Below are 19,263 nucleotides of genomic sequence, written 5' to 3' on the forward strand. Positions count from 1 at the left end.
TCGTCATTGAGCTCCATTGAACTGCAAGTTCTCCGTCATCGCCGAGCAGCATCGGCAGTAGGATCGCTGTTGTCGTTGAGCCACGTTAGTGCTGCAAACTCTGTCATTGAGTAGCCACTGCGTCAGTGTCAAAGGGTGTTGTGTAGGCGCCAGTTGCCGCAAAGTTGCAGGTGCATCGATTTAGAAAAAGCTGCAAAAATCAACTTCTGAGGCCCACGACTGGAGGGTGGCACTTCAGGCAAGGGTAGAACTCACAGAATTCAGAGTCCCACAGCTTGAGCAAGGTTGAACAAGGTCTTTGATGGCCCAGAGACTTCAAAAACAGGAGGCAAGTCAGCAAGCCCTTGGAGAACCTTGGTGGGAGGATGTAGAGAGCAGGTCCAGTTCTTCTTATTCCCAGGCAAGAAGCAGCAGTCAGCAGGACAACACAGCAAAGCAAGTAGTAAAGTGGCATTCCCTCCTAAAGCACAAGACCTCTTCTTTCTGGCAGAAGTTCCAGCAAAGTTCTGATTTAGTGGTATCAGGGGTCCAGTACGTATACCTATATGTGCCTTTGAAGTGGGGGAGACTTCAAAGAGACCTTTGAAGATCACAAGCTCCCTGCCTTTCCTTCCCTGGATCCAGACCCACTACAGTAGAGAATACAGGGGTGTGTGTGGGGACAAGCACAGCCTTATTCAGGTAGAAGTGCCAGATCCTCCCTCACAATCTACCTCAGAAAGACCCATCGGACTGGTAATGGGCCACAAGGATGCAAATGTCACACCCCGGCTCCCTTTGTCTACCTGTCTAGAGGAAATACACAAAGTCCAGCTGTCAGCCAACCCAGACGTGTATTCAGAGACAGGCAGAGGCACAGAATGGATAAAGTAAGAAAATGCCATCTTTTTAAAAGTCAATGGAAAATCTAAACAGATGTCTAGAAAAACAAGTGCACTACTCAATGCCCAGGTGGGGCATATAACTATTTTGACATGAATAAGTAACCTAACTGTAACGAGTATCTTATTGGAAAATGAAACAATTATTCAAAAAGGACACCATAATATAACATTGAAATCATCATCATGGTTGATTCTCCACACTTAGGAAACAAATTGATAACGAAACTGAATCCATGTGTCCATATGGTTTTTACTCAATGACGAAAAAAGGTTAACAAAACATTGCTTCTTCTCAGCATGAATTCACAATTTCGGAAGGCAAATCCCAATGCATTTCGGGCTTACAACTTAGCCCTTCATCAGGGTGAATCTTTAGAAACAAACCATACATATATCAATTAAAAAACATAACAAATTATCGCACTGAATTCAGTTATGCTGTACAAGGAAAGCGCAAGGGAATAACATTATGGTCTTTACAACAGAAGCAGAGTGCCACCACCAAAGAAACCAAAACAACATGGTGATAAATGCCTAAAGAGTGTGTGAGTTAAAATAAAACATCAGTGCTCGAGACAGTAACTAATTAATGACTACACAAACTATTGCACGTGTACCACCATAAAGAGACCACCACCTCAAGAAACCAAAGAGCGCTACATAAAAAACTGTGCTTTTTTCGCAAGAGACAGTGCATACCTGAACAACTACGATGGGTGAACCACAAACGACGTGTACAGAGCTGAAAGTCTCTGCAACAATCCTAGAGTGCCACTATAAAAAATGCGTAAATTAGACCAAGAGCCTCATCGTAACATCTCATTATAGAATCAGCCAAAAATCAAAGCTTACCACTAATTCTCACGATGGTGAGATTAATCAAAATTATCGAACCACGAGAAGTATTCTAATGCAGCTGTGGTTAAAGGCCAACATACGAACTCTGAAAAATAACGGAACGCGAATATCAGCATACTGGTAAAAAACCAAGTCTGCTTAGAATCTATTACAAAAACAACGTAATCGCTTACCTAATCAAACTCTGGTGCACCCCAAATCACCAACAACGCTGGCTCTTCGAGAAAGCCGCCCGCGTCGGCGTGTTTTGAACTGAGTATTAGTAATGGAAACAGGACTAGCATTTCCACTATGTCTATGCCGTATCACGCGGCCGCCATATTAAAAAAGTTCCACAAGGTACAACTAGCGAGAATAAAAAACCAAACCTAACTAGATAAAAAATAACTAAAAGCAGAAATACAGAAGATGAAAGAAAAGGAAAAGAAGAAGAGCAACTGATGCGCGACCTATAATGTTTTACATCAAGTGAGAATGTAGTGACAACAATAAGCAATCAGCATTATACATGAATAAATGATTTGCATAAACCTAAAGATGAACTTTTATAGAAAACAAGCCAATTCGAACTTGTCATTAAGCCCCTTTGGCAAGAGGCTTTGCATGAACCAAATCCAATACGCTTCACGCTGCAGCAGAAACTTAGTGTTATCTCTGTCAGGGCGTAATGCCACATTCTCTAAAATGCCAAATCGCAATTGTGCCATAGAATGCTTTTTCTCGAGCCAGTGTGCTGCAAGAGGTGAACTAGTGGTTTTTGTGCGAATTCTACTCTTATGTTCAGTCATTCGAACCCGGATTGACCTTTCAGTTTTGCCAATATAAAACATCTCGCATGGGCACTTGATGAAATATATGACATGGTGACTGTTACAATTCGCATCAAAGTTGAGAATAATCTTTTTGCCTGTCCAAGGATGAGTTATGTACTTGCCAGTAACAGCATTGTTACAATGTGAGCAGTTCATGCAAGTAGTCATACCTCTAAATGACGTAGAAGGTTTGGCAGAAATCTGGTTAAGCATTTCCTTTAAGTTGTTAGACCGTTTGTAGGCAAATAGTGGTTTCACAGAAAAAAGATTTCCAAAATCAGCTTCATTTTGAAGTAAATCCCAACGTTGTAGGATACTTTTTTTGATATAGTTGGAATTTCTAGAGAAAGTGGATACAAATACTTCTCGGCTAGAGGAAACCGGTTTGTCCTGCTTAAGAAGAAGTGATTCACGACTCTTCAACATTGCTCGACTTACTGCATCGTTCACCAATTTAGGAGAATAACCTCTAGCTAGAAATTTATCCTTGAATTCATGCATGGTCTGCACGCTAGACTCGGGGTCAGAAGAAATGCGTCTGATTCTTAATAGTTGAGAGAAAGGTAAATGTCTTTTTAGAGACCAAGGATGAAAGCTCTGATAATGCAAAGCATTATTTCGATCCGTCTGCTTCTTATATACCGCAGTCTCAATGTGAGTTCCTGTCCTTGTCAGAGTGACATCAAGATATGCAATACTTAGAGGATCAACAGAATATGTAAATTGAATACGAGGATTAATTGTATTCAACTGGTGAATGCATGACACTAATACATGTTTAGGCCCCTGCCATAAAACCAAGATGTCATCAATATATCGACGATACATCAGAAGATTAGATGCCCACAGTGGATTGGAAAGGATATGCTCAGTTTCATATTTAAGCATAAAAATGTTGGCATAGCTGGGTGCCCCAGAAAAGCCCATCGATGTGCCATTGGCTTGAAGAAAAAAATCGCCCTTCCACTGAAAATAACTGTGGAATAAACAAAAGTGTAAAAGTTCTAGTAAAAACACTTTATTGGCTCTGATGGAGTCCTGCTTGAGTAAGGCCCATTCAACAGCTTCTATCCCCTCAATGTGGGGAATCGAAGTGTACAAAGACACAACATCAATAGTGCAAAAAAAGACTTCTGATGACGATGGCAATCTAATGTCTGCAATGATGTTCAATAAGTGCGTGGTGTCCTGCAGATAGGATGGACTAGACTGTACAATTGGTTGAAAAAAATATCGGAGGCGTAGCTCACTAGTGAATTTAAAAAGATCAACCTGCGAATCAAGAGCCTTTCCTGTGTATGATGGAACAAAAGAGCAGCCTTTGTTGAGAACTGAAATTTGTTTGGGAGTTAAAGATTTAGATGAAATGTTCACTACTAGTGTTTCTTCCTTCTTGTGGGTCCTGTTTTTATCGAATCTGTGCCCTCTGCGGGTTTTGCTGAGGGAGTTGTTGTCGATGCAGGGGGTTGGTTTGACGCTGGGCTTATCTCTAAAAAAGACACCTTAGATGTACTCGGCCCAGTTTCAGCTGGTTCACTGTCTTGTGACTGAACATGAGTAGGGGCAGGTGGACGAGACAACTGAGTATCTGTAACCGAAACTAAACTCTCCTCAGAGGAGGTGGTTCCCTGTTTCTGCCAGTTACGTTTCTGGACGTTTTTTTTCCACAATTGAAACTACCCCCAATCCTACAGCAGAGGATGGTCATCTAGAATTCAGACCCAAAAGTTCTTTCCTACCTCCTTTCTCACATAAAACGATTGATTTATTTGAGAATTTGGTCAAACAGGACTTCAAACACATTCCATGTCTAAAATCTGCGTCTTTCAATCTGACGAAAGGTGAAAAAATGGCTTTGAATTCCCTAAGATGTAACACCACTCTTCATTTCACGAAAGCAGATAAGGGAGGGGCACTTGTTGTGATGGATCGTACTCACTATGAAACTAAAGTTGAGACAATGTTACTTGACCAAGATACCTATATTCCACTTACCACAGATCCTACCAGTTCTTTTTTGTCCTTACTGAATTCAATTCTACAGAATGCTGAGGATATGGGTTGGATCAACAATAAGACCAGAGAGTTTTTGTTTACGAGATTTCCTCGTAGACCCTCCTTGTACATGCTGCCAAAGATCCACAAGCACGTAACCGACCCCCCGTTGAGACCCATAGTCTCCGGTTGTGGGTCGATCCATGATTCACTAGGACGATACTTAGACACCTTTTTTCAACCAATTGTACAGTCTAGTCCATCCTATCTGCAGGACACCACGCACTTATTGAACATCATTGCAGACATTAGATTGCCATCGTCATCAGAAGTCTTTTTTTGCACTATTGATGTTGTGTCTTTGTGCACTTCGATTCCCCACATTGAGGGGATAGAAGCTGTTGAATGGGCCTTACTCAAGCAGGACTCCATCAGAGCCAATAAAGTGTTTTTACTAGAACTTTTACACTTTTGTTTATTCCACAGTTATTTTCAGTGGAAGGGCGATTTTTTTCTTCAAGCCAATGGCACATCGATGGGCTTTTCTGGGGCACCCAGCTATGCCAACATTTTTATGCTTAAATATGAAACTGAGCATATCCTTTCCAATCCACTGTGGGCATCTAATCTTCTGATGTATCGTCGATATATTGATGACATCTTGGTTTTATGGCAGGGGCCTAAACATGTATTAGTGTCATGCATTCACCAGTTGAATACAATTAATCCTCGTATTCAATTTACATATTCTGTTGATCCTCTAAGTATTGCATATCTTGATGTCACTCTGACAAGGACAAGAACTCACATTGAGACTGCGGTATATAAGAAGCAGACGGATCGAAATAATGCTTTGCATTATCAGAGCTTTCATCCTTGGTCTCTAAAAAGACATTTACCTTTCTCTCAACTATTAAGAATCAGACGCATTTCTTCTGACCCCGAGTCTAGCGTGCAGACCATGCATGAATTCAAGGATAAATTTCTAGCTAGAGGTTATTCTCCTAAATTGGTGAACGATGCAGTAAGTCGAGCAATGTTGAAGAGTCGTGAATCACTTCTTCTTAAGCAGGACAAACCGGTTTCCTCTAGCCGAGAAGTATTTGTATCCACTTTCTCTAGAAATTCCAACTATATCAAAAAAAGTATCCTACAACGTTGGGATTTACTTCAAAATGAAGCTGATTTTGGAAATCTTTTTTCTGTGAAACCACTATTTGCCTACAAACGGTCTAACAACTTAAAGGAAATGCTTAACCAGATTTCTGCCAAACCTTCTACGTCATTTAGAGGTATGACTACTTGCATGAACTGCTCACATTGTAACAATGCTGTTACTGGCAAGTACATAACTCATCCTTGGACAGGCAAAAAGATTATTCTCAACTTTGATGCGAATTGTAACAGTCACCATGTCATATATTTCATCAAGTGCCCATGCGAGATGTTTTATATTGGCAAAACTGAAAGGTCAATCCGGGTTCGAATGACTGAACATAAGAGTAGAATTCGCACAAAAACCACTAGTTCACCTCTTGCAGCACACTGGCTCGAGAAAAAGCATTCTATGGCACAATTGCAATTTGGCATTTTAGAGAATGTGGCATTACGCCCTGACAGAGATAACACTAAGTTTCTGCTGCAGCGTGAAGCGTATTGGATTTGGTTCATGCAAAGCCTCTTGCCAAAGGGGCTTAATGACAAGTTCGAATTGGCTTGTTTTCTATAAAAGTTCATCTTTAGGTTTATGCAAATCATTTATTCATGTATAATGCTGATTGCTTATTGTTGTCACTACATTCTCACTTGATGTAAAACATTATAGGTCGCGCATCAGTTGCTCTTCTTCTTTTCCTTTTCTTTCATCTTCTGTATTTCTGCTTTTAGTTATTTTTTATCTAGTTAGGTTTGGTTTTTTATTCTCGCTAGTTGTACCTTGTGGAACTTTTTTAATATGGCGGCCGCGTGATACGGCATAGACATAGTGGAAATGCTAGTCCTGTTTCCATTACTAATACTCAGTTCAAAACACGCCGACGCGGGCGGCTTTCTCGAAGAGCCAGCGTTGTTGGTGATTTGGGGTGCACCAGAGTTTGATTAGGTAAGCGATTACGTTGTTTTTGTAATAGATTCTAAGCAGACTTGGTTTTTTACCAGTATGCTGATATTCGCGTTCCGTTATTTTTCAGAGTTCGTATGTTGGCCTTTAACCACAGCTGCATTAGAATACTTCTCGTGGTTCGATAATTTTGATTAATCTCACCATCGTGAGAATTAGTGGTAAGCTTTGATTTTTGGCTGATTCTATAATGAGATGTTACGATGAGGCTCTTGGTCTAATTTACGCATTTTTTATAGTGGCACTCTAGGATTGTTGCAGAGACTTTCAGCTCTGTACACGTCGTTTGTGGTTCACCCATCGTAGTTGTTCAGGTATGCACTGTCTCTTGCGAAAAAAGCACAGTTTTTTATGTAGCGCTCTTTGGTTTCTTGAGGTGGTGGTCTCTTTATGGTGGTACACGTGCAATAGTTTGTGTAGTCATTAATTAGTTACTGTCTCGAGCACTGATGTTTTATTTTAACTCACACACTCTTTAGGCATTTATCACCATGTTGTTTTGGTTTCTTTGGTGGTGGCACTCTGCTTCTGTTGTAAAGACCATAATGTTATTCCCTTGCGCTTTCCTTGTACAGCATAACTGAATTCAGTGCGATAATTTGTTATGTTTTTTAATTGATATATGTATGGTTTGTTTCTAAAGATTCACCCTGATGAAGGGCTAAGTTGTAAGCCCGAAATGCATTGGGATTTGCCTTCCGAAATTGTGAATTCATGCTGAGAAGAAGCAATGTTTTGTTAACCTTTTTTCGTCATTGAGTAAAAACCATATGGACACATGGATTCAGTTTCGTTAGCAATTTGTTTCCTAAGTGTGGAGAATCAACCATGATGATGATTTCAATGTTATATTATGGTGTCCTTTTTGAATAATTGTTTCATTTTCCAATAAGATACTCGTTACAGTTAGGTTACTTATTCATGTCAAAATAGTTATATGCCCCACCTGGGCATTGAGTAGTGCACTTGTTTTTCTAGACATCTGTTTAGATTTTCCATTGACATTGTTGTATACAGGTGGCTGGCAGTGCCATCTTTCAGGTGCACACTAAATTGATAGAAATGACAATTACTTTTGAGTAAACATTAACATTACAATTTAAGTTTGAGAATATTGAGTGCATACTTAGCTGCTTTTGTTTCAATTGTTATATCTTTTTAAAAGTGGCATTTTCAGGCCTACAATTCAAAATACAAATTCACTATTAGTTGTGATGTTACACCGTGAGCCCAGAGGCACTAAACTCCAAGGGCCCGATTCACAGAACTAACTTAAGACAAAATCCTAAACTTACTACCATTTTGATATTCACAGAAGGCACTTACTCATTTTGGTATTCACAGAAGGCACTTACTCATTTCGGTATTCACAGAAGTTAGGACTCCTAACTTTAGGACTCCTAAATGCCTTCTGTGACTACCGAAAGCCTTAAAATTAGGATTTTTCTCAGTTTAGTAGTAGTATAGTTAGGACTCCTAACTTTAGGACTCCTAAATGCCTTCTGTGAATACCGAAATTCTTAAAATTAGGATTTTTCTCAATTTAGTAGTCCTAAGTTTAGGACTCCTAACTTTAGGACTCCTAAATGCCTTCTGTGACTACCGAAAGCCTTAAAATTAGGATTTTTCTCAGTTTAGTAGTAGTATAGTTAGGACTCCTAACTTTAGGACTCCTAAATGCCTTTTGTGAATACCGAAAGTCTTAAAATTAGGATTTTTCTCAATTTAGTAGTCCTAAGTCTAAATTTAGGACTACTAAATTGAGAAAAATCCTAATTTTAAGACTTTCGGTATTCACAGAAGGCATTTAGGAGTCCTAAAGTTAGGAGTCCTAACTATACTACTACTAAACTGCGAAAAATCCTAATTTTAAGACTTACGGTATTCACAGAAGGCATTTAGGAGTCCTAAAGTTAGGACTCCTAACTTCTGTGAATACCGAAATGAGTAAGTGCCTTCTGTGAATACCAAAATGAGTAAGTGCCTTCTGTGAATACCAAAATGGTAGTAAGTTTAGGATTTTGTCTTAAGTTAGTTCTGTGAATCGGGCCCCAAAACTCTATCTTTTCCCATTTGGAAATTATGCTTAAAAAATTGTTTTAAGGAAATCCCAATGTTAACCTTTGGTAAAGATAGGCTTTGCAGTAGTGAAAAATGAATTTAGCAGTTTCTTACTTCTAGGGTATGTAAAACTCAAAAGTACATGTCTTACCTTTTAAAAACTCCGCGTGCGGCCCATTGGGCTGCCCAGGGCCACCTTAGCGGTGACTTTCATGTAATAAAAGGCAAGGTTTGGACCTGGCAAGTAGGTTAATTTGCCAGGTCGAAATACCAGTTTAAGCTTCACACATAGGCTCTGCAGTGGCAGGACTGAGCTATGTTTAAAGGGCTCATGAAATCGGCGGCACATTCAATGCTGCAGGCCCACTAGTATTTTTAAAGAACAAGGGTCCTTAGCATAGACATAAATGATGTAACTATATCGACATAGACTTAGATAAGACCTATGCACATTCTTCCAGTGTCCAGCCGGACAGGGGAACATTTATTTAGAAAATTACAAAAGGTTTAAACAGGATGAAAAAACACAAAGAAATGAAACAAGGGCACAATCCTGTACCGAGTTTTAACAAAGGAAATGAAAAGAAGAAAAGAATAACAGGCAAAAACTTTTGGAGCAAAAAGGAGGCTTACAATACAATAAAGAACTCAAGTAAGCTCAGACCAACAGAGACCACAATACATTTTTCACAATGGATAAATTGTGGTACTGTTATGAACAGTCGACGTTTCGATCCCTAGCTCCTAATACAGTGGGATCATACTCAGGACTACAAATGAAAAGTTGCCTGATTTAAATTATGCGCCTGTTGGAATGAACAAGGGAGAAGAGGGAGATAAGAGAACATGGTCTGCCATTACAATAAAGAAAGGAAGCATGTCAACATTTATAGGCATCATACAAAACAACTGTAAAGTCCTCAATTAAATGGGAACGTAGAAACGTGACACATGCACTGGCTGTTGAATAATGGAGTTGCAACAGTGACTTTGTGAACATAAGTGAGCCGATGGCGATGAATACTGCGCAGAACGATAACCGATATGCTGGCCATTGACGGGTGAGAATCGACAGTGGAGATTATGCCATATTTGGACGGTCCTATGAGCTTATCGGGAGTAGGACGTCAGCAGTGGTGAGGGGGTGAAGAGGGTGACGGCGTGTTTGTAGATTGCTTGCCAGGATATATTCGAGTACTTAACGGTGGCGAATCTATTGAGTGCGAGGCGTTGAAGTAGTAGTAAGGGAGATTATGCCATATTTGGACAGTCCTATGAGCTTATTGGGACTAGGACGTCAGCAGTGGTGAGGGGGTGAAGAGGGTGACGGCGTGTTTGTAGATTCCTTGCCAGGATATATTCAAGTGCTTAATGGTGGTGAATCTCTTGAGTGCGAGGCGTTGTAGTAGTAGTAATGGTGATACGTGCATTCGCACGTGCAAACTCTTAAAACATTAGAAACAGAGATTTCAGATATTCTCAAGCAAATTCAAGATTCAAACTCCACTACCGAGGCGAAGAAACTAATAGAACAGATTGGAAAAACAGTGGCAGATCTTCATAGAATTGAGCAGAATAAAAAGGCCAACAAAATTAAGAAAGATATCAAAACTTATAGTGTAGAGACCACTTACCCTTACCTACACAAAGATTTTTATACCAACAGATCCTACTCTACCCATCAGAATAATCGCCCGTGGGGCCGCTACAATAGACGCCATAATCTGGTAGGCTTCTCAGACACCTCAGCCGACTCATCAGATAGTTCTGACCCTGGTGAAGGCAGCAGCACCACAAGACGCGGAGGTTCACACCAGCAGACTTTTTTAGCCAGAGGCCCACAAGACACGCCCCAACGCGGAAGAGTCAAGAAAACCCAACAATGGTACAACCCGCCAGGGGAGCGGAGGACCCGCAACAATTTTTACCAATGGTAGTTGCAGTTCACTCCTCAGATCAATACATTGACACCATTCCCATTTTCAATCTTTCGAGCCATTCATTAGCAAAAGACGAACTCTCCCTCCTCAAAAAGGGATTATCCTTTGTCCCTACAGTTCCACCCAACTTTTTGGATCTACAAACGGAACTCCTTAGATTTTTCAGGCGCATCCGCTTACAAGCCTTTTTTCAGCTACACCCCACACCAGAACATATTTCCAATACACCTTTCCGACCTCCATCTACTTTCTTGCCATCTGCAGGAATGATCCCTACAGAAATACTCACGTTTGAAAAAATGGTTCTGAAGGACCTCTCTATCCTACAGAACAACAAACTGTTAATTCCTTTTAATATTACAATGAAAGAAAAACAAGCGATTAGTCACCTCAAAACTAATGACACCTTAGTTATCAAAAGTGCAGACAAAGGAGGCGGGATAGTGCTCCAAGAAAAAACAGCCTATATAGCCGAAATCCAACGCCAGCTCGACAATAAAGATCACTACATGCGACTGGCTGCAAATCCCACCAAAGAGATACAGGGACTGATCCACAAGACTACCACAGAAGGGCTCCTTGCCGGCTTCCTCTCCAAAAAGGAATTCAATTGTTTGAATGTAAAAACACCACGTACTCCCGTAATATACACACTTCCCAAAATTCATAAAGACACAACCAATCCCCCAGGCCGCCCAATTGTCTCTGCCTGCGGCTCAATTCTAGAACGCCTTGGGGCATATGTTGATTTTTTTATCAAAGACTTTGTCCCAATCACCCAATGTTATGTGAGAGACTCAATGACAATGATAAATTTTATTGAACATCATCCCTACAATCCTACGTCAAAAACTCTTTGTACTATGTTATGTTATGTTAGGAAAAATTTGTAAAGCGCATGCACACCCGGAGGTTTCATGGCGCAGAGTATCTCAGATAGACGCTGCAGGTGAACTAATTGTATGATAGTGCAAACAGATGTGTTTTCAGGGCCTTTCTGAAGCTCAGAAGATCTTCCTGTCTACGGATGTCCAAGGGCAGCGAGTTCCAGAGGCCAGGGGCGAGATACGAGAAGCTGCGCCCTCCCTGGCGTTTCCTTTTAATGGCCGGGGTAGCTAAAAGCATGAGGTGACCAGACCGAAGGGGGCGGCGAGGTGTGTATTTCGTGATTAGGTTGCTAAGAAACTTAGGGCTCTTGCAGTGCAGTGCTTTAAAAAGGAGGCAGCCAGTCTTAAAAGCTGCGCGTTGTGCGGTAGGGAGCCAATGTAGTTTTGCCAAAAGGGGGGTGGCAGAATGCCATTTGGGTTGCCTTAGTATCAATCTGGCTGCCTGGTTCTGTACCATTTGGAGACGTTTGAGAAGGAACATAGGCAAGCCGAAATAGATGGAATTACTAAAGTCGAGACGCGAGAGTACAAGGGCCATCACTGCCAGGGTAAGAGCTGAGTTGGTGAGTAGATGGGCAATTTTTTTGAGTTTCCTCAACTGACAGATACAGGAGGAGACTACCGACCCCACTTGTCCCTTAAGTGAGAGGTCGGCGTTCAAAACCACTCCTAGACTTTTTACGGAGGGAGAGGGGGAGGGAGGCGGGCCAAGCTCAGCAGGCCAAAAATGAGGGCCCCACATGGCAGCACTGGTCCCCGGCAAGATTAACTCAGTCTTGCCAGGATTGAGTTTAAGATGGATAACATTCATCCAGCGCTGGATGTGTAGCATGGTGGATTGGAAATCAGCTGCTGAGTTGGACCCATCCAGTGTAAAAATAAGTTGAAGGTCATCAGCGTAATTAAAAGTTGTGACCTTCAAGTTTTTTAAAGAGCTGATAAGGGGTCTGAGATAGAGATTGAATAGTAGAGGAGAAAGTGAGGAACCTTGAGGAACTCCACAGGAGAGAGCCATCCTGGGGCCGATGAAAGTTCCTAGCCGGACTGCCTACGTTCTATCTTGAAGAAAAGATTTGATCCAGTTGTAAGCAGGACCTAGTATACCTGCTTGTTCGACACGGGATAATAAGATGTAATGATCCACCGTGTCGAACGCGGCCGACAGATCCAGAAGGATAAGGGCCTGATTAATGCCTTTGTCCGCATTAGCTCGCAAAGTATCTAGTACACTGAGGATAACCGTCTCAGTGGAGTGAGCAGGACGAAATCCGGCTTGGTTGGGTTCAAGGTAGTTGGTTTGTTCGATAAAATTCGAGAGGGACTTAGTAACGTGGGCCTCAAGGATCTTTGCCAGAAAGGGAAGCAAAGAAATGGGACGATAGTTGGAATAAGTCAGAGGATCAGCTCCAGGTTTTTTTAATAGTGGGACCACTATTGCGTTCTTAAAAGCGAAGGGAACCTTGCCCTGGGTTAGGGATTCATTTAGAAGAGGAAGAACAACATGAGGGAGGGCAGACAAGACCTCTTTCAAGATGTGAGGGGGACAGCAGTCGTTGGGTGATCCAGATTTAACTCGGACCAGCAGCTCAGAAAAGAGTTGGGGAGATAAGACTGGGAAGTGATCCAGGGTAACAGGGTTGATCGTAATTAGATCAGAGTTGTCAGTGCCGCATGTAGCGGGGATGCTGGCCTTAATCGTAGAGATCTTGTCTAAAAAGAATGAGTTCAGGGAGTTGCAGAGCTCCTGAGTGGGTGGCTGGTCAGGATGTATCCTGTCGGAGTTACATAGGTCGTTGACGATAGAGAAAATCTCTTTCGATTTGTTTAGGGCGTTGAGGATTCTAGCTGAGAAATAAATGGCCTTAGCCTTGTGAATGTTCTTTTTGTAGTCGTTGCGGGCCGAGGAAAACAGGAGTTTATCCTCCAACGAATAGTGAGATCTCCATTTCCTTTCTTTTTGTCTGAGCACCAGCTTCTGTTGTTTGAGCTCAGTGGAGAACCACTTATGGGCGTCAGAGTGGCGAGAACAGGTGAATTTTGTGAGAGGAGCATAGGAGTTGCAGGCTTTGAGTAGCCAGTTGGAGATGGTAGTGTTCAGAACATCAACATCAGTGTTGGAGGGTGGACTGGATGTGGCTAAAGCCTTGAGAAAGGCGGATTTGTCCATAGAGCTCCATTTCCTAGCGATGCCACCACCTTTAGAGGCAGTCTTAGGATTACGGAACACAGTAAGACTGAAGTCAATAAGGTGGTGGTCAGACCAGATGCAGGGTGTGACAGTAGGCGTAGAAAGGGTGAGATTTGAGGACCATATTTGGTCCAGAATATGTCCTTTGACATGGGTGGGAGAGGAAACGTTTTGAATAAAACTATGGACGTCGAATCTCTGTACACAAACATACCGCAGACAGCCGCTCTTTTGGTAATTCAAAAGACGCTTGATTGACGTCCACGCCCACATGCTGTTCCGACTATTTTCATTTTACAACTTCTTGAACTGTGCCTTACACAGAACTTCTTTATGTTCAATAACACTTTTTATCAACAAGTCAAAGGCACATCTATGGGCACTATTTTTGCCCCTAATTTAGCAGTGCTCTTCATGGACCAACTTGAAACAAATGTCATCTTGACTCCTACGAACCCATTTTTTCCAGGCATTGTATTTTGGCGTAGATACATAGATGATATCTTTATTATTTGGAGACAAGATTTTGTCGCTCTATGTCTTTTTCTACATTGGATGAATAATAACTGTTCAGGCCTGTCTTTCACAATCACTACTGACAACAATTCCATTGCCTTCCTAGACTTGACAATTTTTCATTCTGAGAGTGAGTTACTTACACGTCAGTACCGCAAACCTACAGAGCGGAACACACTTATGGACTACACCAGCAATCACCCTAGGGCTCTTCGAGACTCCTTGCCCTATTCCCAATTTCTCAGAATCAGGAGAAACTGTTCTTGTAAGGCTGACTATTTTAGAGAGGCAACTTATCTTTCCTTTAAACTAAAAGCTAGAGGCTACCCAAAAAGAATTGTAAAAAATGCTTCAAAGCGAGCGTGGTACTGCCCCAGAGAAATCTTGCTGACCCCCAAACCCAAAAATGAAATGCAAAGAATTGCATGTGTCACAACATTCTCTCCGGTATCAAACAAATTGAGGAAGATGATACTTCACCATTGGCCCATTTTGAATGCAGGAAGTCTAAATATTGATAAACCCTTGTTTGCATTCAAAAAGAATAAAAACTTGAAGGATCACCTGATCTGAGCCTCTTTACATGTCTCTACCAATACTTCTACTCTCGATGCTGTCTGGGGCCTTTTCTCCATCATCGGACATTTCAAATGTAGTGGTTGTAACGGTTGTGTATTTACTGTTGAGGGCAAAAGCTTTACGTTTAAGGACATCACAGTACACAGCCAATCATTTTCTAACTGTAATACAGCTAATGTGATTTATCTTATCCATTGTCCATGTCAGAAAATTTATATTGGCCAAACTACACAAAAAGTTAAAACCAGGATTTGCCAACACAGAAGCCGGATCCGCTGCAGGACACCAAATGCGCCTCTCGTTGACCATTTCTCTGATGCCAATCACAATGAGGACGACATTCGTTGGACAGTTCTTAAAGTTTTGAAATTACCCCAACGTGGTGGGAATATGGCTCAGTTGTTGAACAAAGAGGAACTAAAATCAATCATCCTCTTTGACTCAATACGAAACGGCCTGAATAGAACAGAGGACTGGACAAAGTTGCTTTAAGTACTACAATGATAAATTGAAAGAAAGCTGAACAGTCCTTTTACCAACATCTTTATGGAACAGTGTCCCTTTTCGTGCACTTCCTTGATTTGCAAACGTGTACATTTAGTTTCCACAGAACAGTGTCCTTTTCCTATACCACCCTGAATTTTCAACATGTAGATTAAGTGCCACAGAACAGTGCAACTCACAAGCGCCATTTTGTTCCTTATTGTAAGATGTATATACATGTTCTCTGCTCCTCTAATGCTTTGCCCGAATTTTGCAGAACAGTGTCCTTTTCCTATACCACCCTGAATTCTCAACATGTACATTAAGTGCCACAGAACAGTGCAACTCACAAGCGCCATTTTGTTCCTTATTGTAAGATGTATATACATGTTCTCTGCTCCTCTAATGCTTTGCCCGAATTTTGCTTTTTCCCAAGTTGTAATCAATTGTTTTTCATGTTTCTATTTTTTTTATTATTATAAATATACAGGTATTACACCAGTACCTTTTCAATTGGTTATGCCAACTGCACTTTACTAACAACCACTTCCTTCGCTGACTTTACCCTCACGGCAATTGCCGAAGCGTTATTTCAGTACAGTTACCCAACCAACAATGGCCCCCACACTGCTCTTAGGTTTTCCAACACAATTCCCCACTCCAAAATGGCCCCCACACTTGCGCCGATACTCTGACTGAATGCACAGTCCTTCTTCAATGTCCACCCAATCTCGTGGTCCCCTTTTAGACAGCGTGCACCGGCTCATTCTCCGACCAAGGCTATCTACCCTTAACAACCACAGTCCGGACGACCACCCGATCCGGTGCATCGAGACTCCTTTGAGGTAAGCCCGCTACTAAATGTTGCAACTGCAGGCAATCCCCTACCCCGCCTAGAAACCCCCCCCCTTAATGAGATTCCTTCTCCCACAGCTTCGCCTAAATACCACCAGCCATCGATTGCTGCGTTCCATCCCGTTCCGTGCATGCAGAAGCCTCCCTGCTTTGAATCCAGGCCGTGAATCTTATCCCCCAGACGCGAACACGAGCCTCCCCCCAAGGTATTGAAGTCTCCGTTTCTTTTCACCCGTGTCACAAGCCCAAACCATCAAGTTGGCCAACATTTCTTTCCTTTTCTAAAGGTATATCAATGCAATACCTAGACCACCACCCTGCCAAGTGAAGATCAAACCAAGGTCAACTACCAACTTTCATGCTTCACACCACCACCACCACGCCTCGTACTCCACTACCCTATTGAAGGTTAGCTTCCAGCAAATGCACGTATCACCATTACTACTACTACAACGCCTCGCACTCAAGAGATTCGCCACCGTTAAGCACTCGAATATATCCTGGCAAGCAATCTACAAACACGCCGTCACCCTCTTCACCCCCTCACCACTGCTGACGTCCTAGTCCCAATAAGCTCATAGGACCGTCCAAAAATGGCATAATTTCCATTACTACTACTACAACGCCTCGCACTCAATAGATTCGCCACCGTTAAGCACTCGAATATATCCTGGCAAGCAATCTACAAACACGCCGTCACCCTCTTCACCCCCTCACCACTGCTGACGTCCTAGTCCCGATACGCTCATAGGACCGTCCAAATATGGCATACTCTCCACTGTCGATTCTCACCCGTCAATGGCCAGCATATCGGTTATCGTTCTGCGCAGTATTCATCGCCATCGGCTCACTTATGTTCACAAAGTTTCTGTCTTGCTCACTGTTGCAACTCCATTATTCAACAGCCAGTGCATGTGTCACGTTTCTACGTTCCCATTTAATTGAGGACTTTACAGTTGTTTTGTATGATGCCTATAAATGTTGACATGTTTCCTTTCTTTATTGTAACGGCAGACCATGTTCTCTTGTCTCCCTCTTCTCCCTTGTTCATTCCAACAGGCGCATAATTTAAATCAGGCAACTTTTCATTTGTAGTCCTGAGGATGATCCCACTGTATTAGGAGCTAGGGATCGAAACGTCGACTTTTCATAACAGTACCACAATTTATCCATTGTGAAAAATGTATTGTGGTCTCTGTTGGTCTGAGCTTACTTGAGTTCTTTATTGTATTGTAAGCCTCCTTTTTGCACCAAAAGTTTTTGCCTGTTATTCTTTTCTTCTTTTCATTTCCTTTGTTAAAACTCGGTACAGGATTGTGCCCTTGTTTCATTTCTTTGTGTTTTTTCATCCTGTTTAAACCTTTTGTAATTTTCTAAATAAATGTTCCCCTGTCCGGCTGGACACTGGAAGAATGTGCATAGGTCTTATCTAAGTCTACGTTGATATAGTTACATCATTTATGTCTATGCTAAGGACCCTTGTTCGTAATTACCCGAGGTCCAAAGCTACCCATATCGGGTCCCCTTGTTATTCATACTGTTGTGCAGGCCCACTAGTAATATTTAATTTACAGGCCTGGGCACAGATAGTGCACTTTACTACTGTTTTGTAATTATCTTGCATTTGCACTGTAGCACTGCTTAGCAGTGGTAAAGTGCTCAGAATTCAACAGCCAGCAAAAATGAAGTCAGCTAAACAGGAGATCAGAAGACAAATAGTCATGGGAAACCACACCAAGGATGTCAGGCCTAACAGTTAGGTGTCCCCAAACCTGTTATGCCCCAGACTAAAACAACCAAGAAAGGGGAGTCCTTTTATCATTTCTTAAAACTACAGATTGCATTTTTTGAATATACACACTCCCTCTGATAGTCCAGTAAAGATGGCCTCTAGTAGTGGTAGAAAGTCACAATTTGTTAATTAAATCCTAGTTATCCTAGAACTCTGTGGAAATGTAGTTGATATGGTAGCTGTGAAGAGGGTGGAAATTAATAATGATTCCCTTAGAGTAAGTGTAAAGATTACTACCAGATTCCAGCTACAAGTCAGTATGAAAAGTCGGCCTGAGTATAGGTCTGAAACTTTAACCCTATATAATAGAAGGACTATCAGACGAAGTAAAGTGAATTAGATACACAAAATGCATGCATTTAATGCACTCAAGACAAGATATGAAAACAACATCCTAAATGACCCCAGATGATGCCAACCTTGATGTACTGCCAGGTATGATTTAATGGTTCTTGAATTGAAACTCTTGTCATCACAGACAGTATTAACATCAATTGTAGTACGACCAGTGTTACAGCACTTGGATTGCTCCTGGGACTGAAGTGAAAGCTATTGATAAATGACAAGAACATTGAGCATGTAAAGTATTATGATTCACTGGGGATACGATTCACCAAATCACTTCATAGGTAGGTCAAGATATCACAGGCCAGAAAAAGTCGTACTCCAGTGTTCTGGGGGAGTATTAAAATTTAGGGTATAAAGGAGGTGCCCAAACAATTAGTACCGTACTCCAGATATATAAGCACAAAGTGGTAGTAGCTGCACTGTATGGGTCTGGGCTCGGGGGGTATAACAACTTACTCCCCCTTCAAAAGGAAGAAAATATTTGTTTTGAGGGCTGTATTGGATCAGAATGGTAAGGAACCAAAAGGCCACAGATGATGCCTATATATGTGGTGATCCAAGTTGAGGTAACTGGCTGGCACACTTGAGGAACTTGCAAACTGAACTACAACTGGGGGGCCTATGGATAGACCAAAGTAAGGTACGGTGCAACACCATAGAAATTGTGAAAGAAAACTTCTACAGGTTTAGGTGGGGAAGAAAGTTCTCTGCATCAAGATCAGGCAGTAAATCGGCTGACTAACTTGTGAGTAGAACAGATACAGGCTGGAAACCCGATCTGGACCAGATTCATCCTGAAATGAAATGCACACTATATATTAGGTTAAGATTAAGGATGTTCCCCACTTGGGAATATCCCATTAGGTGTGCAAGGCTCCAAAGGGAAAGCGAATTCTCTGACTGCACGTTTGGGGAGAAGGACATTATTTCACACTTTTTGCTCTTT

Source organism: Triturus cristatus, chromosome 5_1 (genome assembly GCF_964204655.1).
Source record: "Triturus cristatus chromosome 5_1, aTriCri1.1, whole genome shotgun sequence".
Taxonomy (NCBI): Eukaryota; Metazoa; Chordata; class Amphibia; order Caudata; family Salamandridae; genus Triturus; species Triturus cristatus.